We start from the raw sequence: 9,951 nt of genomic DNA, 5'->3' as shown, positions 1-9,951 counted from the left end.
GGCGCATACAGAATGTGGCGGGATTAAACATGTTCGTGTAATAGGCTTCCCAAACGTGTTTAAGTTATGACCTCTCCAGACCAGTTTTAACGAGGAAAGAGTTCGAATGAAACGGTATGTTTCACCTTGATCAAATCTTCCATATTTCTTGGAAATTTTCGTACTAAGCTATGATAGCAGCCGATAACCAGCTAGTTTAATAGTGTCTGCGTGAAATAACTGTTTTCTTCTTCTTTGACCTTTTAAATCCATGGATTGCACTTTAAATCTTTTTTCATTGTTCCTTTTACTTTAAAGGAAAAAAAATATGAATGAATTATAAAAATAATGGAAAGTTAAACAACTGTTATCCTTTCATAGTCGACTTGTTCCTTTATTCGTACCAGACTGTCTTTAAACAGGAGCTTTTCAATAAGAATGAAAAGAAGCTAGAATTTTCCTTTAACTTCGCTATATAAATAATGTCGTCTCACTAAATAACGTTACATAAATGATACCACAGATTCAGTTATGTTTGCATCATATTTTGAATTGCATTTAGAAATTGACAATGATGGTTGGTTGAGAAGCAAGCTTTACGACAAAAGAGATGATTTCAGCTTTCCAATCGTGAACTTTCAATTTCTATGTTACGATATACTAGCAGTGTCTGAATATGATTTATATATTACCCAATTGATATGATTTTCCTAGATAGAGGGTTGCTGCTTGCAACGGGGTGTTAAACTAAGGGTTTCTTTTGATAAAGCTGAAGTCATTCCGTCGAAAATTTTACGAATACCATGATGATTTGGTTGACAGTTATTGTAATACTATGTATGTTTTTTAGAAAGCCACGGATATGCTCCAATTGTCATAGGAAGATATTCGCCGCGATATAGCCTTTTCATATTTTTTGTGCTGAGATGGCGTAAATCAAACACCAATCAATCAATCAATCCGAAGAAGATAAACATTTGTAGTATAAACCTTATAACTTTATTTTAAATAACCAAAATTGACTTATCACCGACGTTTTACTTATTTCTGTGTATTGTTTTGTAGAATATAATTGTTTGTCTCTTTTTTGTTTTCTTTGTTTTCTTTTTGGTCATGGTATTGTCCATTTTTCTTCGACTTATGATTTTTATTTCGTCCATGGTATATGTATCTGCCGTCTCTTTTTAACTGATTCATTTATATTTAGGTCCTTCTGAACAACTGTCTACACCCACAGTTGACAACGACAGTGACAGGTAAAAGAGATTGTCTCAAAAATAGTAATTATAGTTTATGAATATTACCAGTAGTTTACTGGCTTAAAAAAATGCTGGCGAGTATGTCTGTTATATTATAATTACCATAATGATATTTTTCTTGTTATTGTTGGAAATCATTTGTTAATTGAATTCACTTTTAATTTTTGAATTGAGAATGAAGAAAAGGCCGGATGGGTCTTAATATTTTATTTCATCTTTTAGCTTCTAGCTTCCTTCATGAAACTGGAAAATGAAAAATTATCATTATCTATATTCTAAAATTTAATTTTAATAAAACATTTGTTAAACTCTGTTGGGGCTCCAAAAAATTTGATATAATTGTAAAGGTAACAGGTAAATTTTTACTGAGACGTCAAGTAGCAAGGTCGCCCGCCAACCCCAACCCCCAAAGTTGCAGGTCGGATTTAACGGCAGCACATACCTCTACAAAGCTTGTTAATTTAAGCTTCGGATTCCTCCATAATATACTCATTTCTTTATAGTTTTTAATTCACCAATTTGCTGTCCAAGCCAATTCTGTAATCAGTGACACTAATACTAAATGTATGCACTTTCTTTCAAATATCCGGCTATCAATTATTTTGATGTGTCGTTAGTTATGTTTTTAAAGGGTGACGATTCGGGTTTTTTTTCGCGCCGGAGAACACAGCCTTAAGTGAATAAAATGGATCATGTCTACCAACTTGCTGCATCAATGTGAAATATTGGACATTATACTGATGGTCAATCAGGTCATGATGGTGATCGTTCCGGATTTGGATTTACTTTTGCTCCGTTTTGGTTTTATAGTTTATAAGTTATTCACATTTGTATTAGGTTTTTCTACTCAAATATTTTGGCCTCGAGTATCAATAAAAAGACATGAATTGTCGAAATGCGCATCTGTTTCAGTAAAATTGGTACATTGTATCGTGAATGTTATTAAAAAGGGATTATCCCAATCGCCGAACAACAAACCACTGTTTGAATCTGCACTTTGACCACTTACAAACAGTCAACAAGCTATCAAGTAATGTATGAGTTAAGAGATATAAAATCCATAAGTAGATGCTGATGGCATATTAAACATAGGAACGGGATATTGATTCCAAATTGTTTCCAATTCATTAAGAAAGTATCTCAACATTAAAAAGGGGAAGCGCAACAAAAATAGCAATTTGACCTTGTCCTTTGACCTTTTAAGGCAATATGCTTCTATCTCTTCCCATCTGGATTTGAACATTAAGTGGGGTAACGATCGGTTGAAAAACAAGCAATACACATGCGATGTTCTGACGGAAGGACAGTCACGTTACAACATCCTCTCCGCTACTTTGTTGTGAGGAGAAAATAAAATATAGAGGCATAGAAAGGCAAATCCAAAAACGAGTTATTCGCTTTTTTATAATCATAAATAAGAAAAAAGTAATCGGGCGTGAATTGATTGCAGAGAGATCTGCAAATAACCGTTTAAAAATATTGTTAAATCGAATATTTGTATATGTTATTTTATTCCTGAATTATTTTTATCTTTGATACGAACCCTCCATTTGACCTGTAAACTGAGGTCTCCAAAGCCATTTTCATATCGGACCCATTTTTTATTAAAATTATGAGAACCATCCATTCTTCTGACAAGAACCTTTAAATATATTAAGAGTCACAGTACTTTGTTTTGAATGTAGAAACCCACATCAAGTTATAGCAATATCAACAGAGAGAGAGAGAGAGAGAGAGAGAGAGAGAGACGTAGAAGTGTAGACTAAAAACCTATGAAATAGAATTTTGTTCATAAACACACCCACTTATCCTAGTTAACCTAAAAATTCACTGCTGAAATGGGAATAATCATTTAAAAGTGTTTGTACATATAATCAAATTGAAAAATGAAACGGGGAATGTGTCAAAGAGACAACAACCCGACCAAAGAGCAGAAAACAGTCCAAGGCCACCTGTGGGTCTTCAACACAGAGAGAAAATTCCGAAACCGGAAGCAGGCTTCAGCTGACCCCCAAATAACAATGTGTACTAGTTCCGAGAAAATGGACGTCACACTAAACTCCAAAACATATAGATGAACCGAAATTAAATAACATACAAGACTAACAAAGGCCAGAGGTTCCTGACGGGACAGCAAAAATGCGGCGGGGTTAAACATGTTTTGTGATATCTCAACCCTCCCCTATACCTCTAGCCAATGTAGAATAAAAAAACACACAGCAATACGCACAGTAAAACTCGGTTTAAGGGAAGTCCGAGTCCGATGTTAGAATAGGTAACAGAAGAAACTAAGTAAAATGACAATGATGAAATAAATTAACAAAGGACTACTAGCAGTTACTGACATGCCAGCTCCAGATCTCAGTTAAACTGATTGAAAGATTATGTCTTCGTCATATGAGAATCAAGCACAATCCCTCCCGTTAGGGGTTTATAACTATTTTCAAATTTTTACCAAATTTCGTTGACAATAACATACCGTCCAACGTCCTCACAATAAACCTTGAATCCTCGTCCTGCAGTGGGATATATTCTATACACTCCACTCGGGTCATGTTTATGTGTTGGTGTTGACATGAATATCAATTATATGGTGATTTTTATAAATTTCCTGTAACAAAACTTTGAATTTTTCGAAAAACTAAGGATTTTCTTATCCCAGGAATAGATTACCTTAGCCGTATTTGGCCCAACTTTTTGGAATTTTGGGTCCTCAATGCTCTTCAACTTTGTACTTGTTTTGCTTTATAACTATTTTGATCTGAGCGTCACTGATGAGTCTTATGTAGACGAAACGCGCATTTGGCGTATTAAATTATAATCCTGGTACCTTTGATAACTATTAGGGACCAATTCTGAACAGTCCTTCGGTTTACGTACTGTTGTCAAAATATATATACCGGTATATATATAATGAGATGAGCAATGGTGAAGTATGACTCAATGAGAAAGCAGCCCAATGGCAGAGATAACATAAAAAGACGTCTCGGGGTCAACATAGATCTTCAACAATATGCTAAGCTCTAAATCGGACTTATTCGACCCTAGTTTAGACAAGCTGTTTGTAAAGTTGACAGACTACGCTTATTCGACCCTAGTTTAGACAAGCTGTTTGTAAAGTTGACAGACTACGAAAGATTTGACAACAACAATTATTTTTTAAAGAACACTCCGTTATATAAGTAACTGATGAGGTTATTAACTTAATGAAATGCTCATTTAAAAATAAGAAGATGTAGTATGATTGCCAATGAGACAACTCTCCCCAAGAGACCAAATGACACAGAAATTAACAACTATAGGTCATCGTACAGCTTTCAACAATGAGTAAAACCCATACTGCATAGTCAGCTATAAAAGGCCCCGAAATTATAAATGTAAAACAATTCAAACGAGAATGTGTATAAGTGGCGTAGCTGATCTAGTTATATGATTGTTAAATCATCTGCCTTTTTCATCTCTGTCATTGTAATTACTAAAGCTTTTTCAAAGAACACATTATAGAATTAATTTCAAAAAGATCATTTCTCACTGTGGTATAAATTCCGGTCTTTAGAGGTATTCTGAAAGCGGCTATGTGGTCTATAAACCTCAAATGTGGACTTATGTATATTTTGAGCAACAAGAAAGGTAGTTCCGGTAACCTCTTGTTATTAACATTATACTATCTATATGTGTTGTCATTTAGATTATTCATGTAAATAACGGCAGACCTTCAGCAATCATAGGTGCACTTAAGGACACATTGGCGAAATTTTGTTCAAGGATATATTTTGTGCAAAAACTGATGGAAAATAAAAACTATGGATGTGTGTCTTTCTATGTTGTGATGTTACACTATTGTTTCAGAAAAAGGGTGAAGGTTTGGTACCATTAAAACGTTTAAACCCGCTGCATTTGTTTGCACCTGTCCTAAGTCAGGAATCTGATGTTCAGTAGTTGTCGTTTGTTGATGTGGTTCATAAGTGTTTCTCGTTTCTCGTTTTTTATATAGATTAGACCGTTGGTTTTCCCGTTTGAATGGTTTTACACTAGTAATTTTTTGGGGCCCTTTATAGCTTACTGTTCGGTGTGAGCCAAGGCTCCGTGTTGAAGACCGTACTGTGACCTATAATGGTTTACTTTTATAAATTTTGACTTGGATGGAGAGTTGTCTCATTGGCACTCATACCACATCTTCTTATATCTATATAACTTATAATTATATGTTTTTTTATGATTATAAGTTCAATGAACTACATCGGAAACGTTCAATTAGCCTTCTCCTCTTACATCAAAACATTATAAGAGCATAATCTACATCCTTAAAATAACGAACTCTGCTGAATGATATTGGTTATAACAAAATTTTAGTACAATTGAATCAGGTGATAATATTTTTATTAAGTGTTAATGTATGCAGTCCAATAAATCTTCTATGTTTTTTTTGCAAAAAAAATCAAAAAGTCTATTATATTAGAAAGTCGTATTTCATTGAATTGCAGGTATGAATTGAACGTAAGTATACAACGCTTTAATTTTGAGTAATTACAATTAATATATTGTGTTCATACCTGAAGACACTATGTGTCTATATTCTCCAGTTGTCAAAATATTTAGAACTTTTTCTGCAGTCTCTACATAAATCAAACACCTGGAAAATATGAAGAAAACTTTTAAAAGTATTGCGCTAATGTGCATTACTGATAAAATGTGCGTACAATACCAACTACGACCGTGTTATTAAACAAGTCAGGACTTGAAAAATGCTCAGCATATTTTTTGTTGACATTGTCTTTAAAAAATTGTCGTACTTAAATAATGCTAGGTTTCTGTCAGCTGAAATTCAGTTTTTTGTCAAGTTTAATTTACTCAAGTGTATGATCTTTGAATTAAAACACGTTTTTCAGTGAGTAAAATTTCAACCATTCATTAAAAAAACAACAGAAAAATCAAATCGTAGATAAGTGACTTAAACCATATACTAGTATTGTTAGATATATCGCCTTTACCCATGCAAATCTTACATTGACGTCGATGATATTCAAATGTTACTGTCCAATCGCTTTGCTGACTTTGTCATTGCTGTTTATACTAAACATTTCATAAATGAACTTTTTTGGCAGTATTGCTAAACTGGTTTATAGTATTAAATTTCAGGCGGTCGTGGTTTTGTGTACCTCTATTATAGAATTTGTTCATTCTTTGATATAATTTACTTAGTCACTTTCAGCAAAATTTACAAACACAGTTCCAATTTTGTGTAATCAATTCCTCATACAATAAATCCTTAATACTTCAGGAACAGGTTGTACACATATTGAAGTTGTGCACCTTCTATTACAGAATTGTTTACGGAATTTACTCATTTTCCAGATCCTTGAAATACGAAATTGTTCAGCAAAAAATTAAAAAAGATGGTACCCAAGGTCAAAACGTGCTCGCTACTACATAAAGGCTAAGGTAGCCAAATACTGCCGCTCTAAACAGGGACCTTTGAATGCTTTATTTATTTTCATCCCAATTTTTATACCCTTTTGCATAGTTGTAAATATGTATCTAGTGTGTCTTTCTATGTTGTGATGTTACACTTTTGTTTCAGGTAGGGTAAAGGTTGGCGCCTATTAAAACATTTAAACCCACTGCATTTATTTACACCTGTCCTAAGTCAGGAACCTGATGTTCAGTGGTTGTCGTTTGTTGATGCGGTTCATAAGTCTTTCTCGTTTCTCGTTTGATGATGGTTTAGTTGACGATTATAACATATATAATATAAACAAATCTAAGAGGGTACAACATCACCAAAAATAATAAAATCATGAACAAATGTTTAAAATTCCGGATAACTAATATCCTTCATCAGTAAGATGTCAAATGGTTCTTATCTTGACATGTGGTACTCACAATGTAATAGTAATCTTGATCGTTATTCAAATTATCACGAATCAATACGCTTGTTATTTTTTTTCAATATTGATGTTTGGGAGGAGGAATAAATTCCTCAAAACTGTAAGAGTCCTGTACAAAGCTTGAGTTACTGGAAACAAGTGATGGTAGGGACTCATTCTATTTTTTTTTTCATTAATGCCCTCTGGGGAAACTGTCCTTAACTTTCTTATCCAATAACTTTCCAGAGCAAGTCTGTCGGCCCTTGACCAATCCTCGTTGTGGTCTTATGATAGTGATGGTAAGGTTTTTTAGATCAGCTTGGGCGTGCCCAGGTGATCTCAAATGACGACTTACGGGGAGGTCGGGCTTGCAGGTGTAGTCACTTCGATGACCATTCATGCGTTTGTTGAATGGCTGTTCTGTCTCGCCAACATAGTGCATGCCACATCGACACTAAAGAAGGTATACAACACTTTGGGTTTTGCAAGTTACATTGCAATATATATAGTGTATACGGACCCAGTGGAGTGGCAAGTAAATGTTTGAGTCTTCAGTATTTGTTGGCAAGTCCGACATCGTCTGTTACCACACGACTTGCACCATCCTGCAGTTGACGAGCTTTTATTAGAGGAGACATCAGTTCTCACAAATCAGTCTTTCACTTGCTGGTCTCCGAAAAGCTAAGACAGGAGGTTTTAAAAAGATCTTGGATAATTTTGGATGTTTGGCAATAATCTTCCAATTGGCACAGATCAAACGGAAAGGTAAGTAAAGGCGGGATTGTATGTTAAAACAAACGGAACTATTTGGCTTCGCCTTTTCTGTTTGTACTGTAATAGGTCATTGCGGCTGTTATTGTTAGCACGCGCAAACCCCTTATCTATATCCCATTTCTTAAAACCTCGTTTGGTAAAAAAAACCGCGAAGTTCTTGTAACCGTTTATTGACAGCCCCCCTCAGAGGATCAATTCCGCTTTACTCTGAGAGCTTGACTGTACGGGATACTATTTGTACAGTGTTTCGGGTGACAGCTTTGGGAAAAAGGTAATATATATATATATATATATATATATAAGTACGTCTGAACCAGTGACAACTCTACGACAGATTTTATCCATCGGATCACCAGTGATGGTGATACAAGGCTGATAACACATTCTGTATACATAATTCGTCTAAATAACAGCCCAACAATGTTAGATTTGTAAATTTGCGGAAGCACATTTTTTGTTCTTCCCTGGCCGGGATTCGAACTCATGCTACTGAGATATCGTGGCACCAAATACATATATATATATATACATAATTACTCTGAATATCAGCACAACAATGTTAAATCTGCAAATTTATAACTCATGCTATTGAGATATCGAGACAACACCGCCTGTACTGTGTCCATCACTCTAAACCACTCGGCCGCATAGACTGAACTAAAAATTCAGCTTTCGGTGGCCTAGTGTTACCTTTCCTCGTCAGTAGAATCAAGAGTTGTAACACAGTACATGATATATTAGGCATGAAGATGGAATTGATTGCAGATTGGCTAAATTATCTATCGTAAAGGATCGTATGATGCAGTCACAGAAATAATTATTTTGATGAGTACGTCTAAACAAGTGACACTCTACGACTATGTATATATATATAGTCTATCATAAATTGAGGTAAATTATATGGCCTTCCAAATACCGTTTCGATCCCTAACATTACTGAAGAGACATTAGTTGTCGAAATCCGGATATGGTGTACAAATTTTTGCACCTCATGTTTGCGGAATACCATCTTTTCCGCTAGTTTATTGTTTTCTGTTTGGTATTAACTTAATATGTAAGATCCATTTTTTACATTTGGTGATCAATTTATTTGGCAATCGCCAATGGCAGTCAGCAGGGTTTGACTAACAGGTCGAACAACAAATGTTCTTAAACCCTGTTGACTGCCATTGGCGATTGCCAAATAAACGGATCACAGATGTAATAAATGGATCTTATTATAAATTTAATACTAAACTTGCGGAAAAGATGATATACCACAAAAAAAAGGTGCAAAGGTTTTTGTACACCATATCCGGATTTCGCTAATCTATTTTTAGAAGCATAAAATCACTGTAAATTATTATATGTATATGTCTGCCTATGTGTAGTGACATCTGCAAATTATACCATATTATATATGTATGTGTGTCACAGCTGGACATGGGTATGTTCCAATTATCATAGTCACAATCCCGTCATCTCTTCTTCAATTACTACATCACCGAATGCGACTTATCACCCATGTTTTACTTGCTAAGAGCAACATGATGAGTGTCAATAGTGGAGCAGGATCTGCGTAACCTTCTAGAGCATCTGAGATCACACCGGATTTTCTTTAGTTTCATGTTGCTCGGTATGTAGTTTTCTGTGTATTTTGTGCAGACGTATACGTATCTGCTGTGTCTTTTTTACTGATTAAGTTGTAAATATTCATCGATCTTGTGAAACTGAACTGAAGTGTTGCATCTTGATAATGATTTCGTTTTACATTTCTGTTTTTACAGAAACCCATTCAGGAACAATACCGAGCATTGTTAAATTAGTTTTTGCACCCAAGAAATTTAACGACTCCCATGCTTTGCTCGTTATTTTCTTAGGGGATGGTGGGTGGAATTTTTCAAGGCGTAATACTTGATGACGACACATTAACAGATTTGTTATGAAATTTGAAAAACAAATTATTATTTGGGAACAATTAGTTCATAAAATAGTATTTGACTCATTTACCTCGGAGACTTTTACACTGTACAATATTGAGAAATGGATAAAGCAGTTGATATTTTTTTGGTTTAAGTTTTTTTGAAAAAAGT

This window comes from Mytilus californianus, unplaced genomic scaffold, assembly GCF_021869535.1.
Source record: "Mytilus californianus isolate M0D057914Y unplaced genomic scaffold, xbMytCali1.0.p SCAF_3, whole genome shotgun sequence".
NCBI lineage: Eukaryota > Metazoa > Mollusca > Bivalvia > Mytilida > Mytilidae > Mytilus > Mytilus californianus.
Note: the sequence above shows the minus strand (reverse complement) of the source record.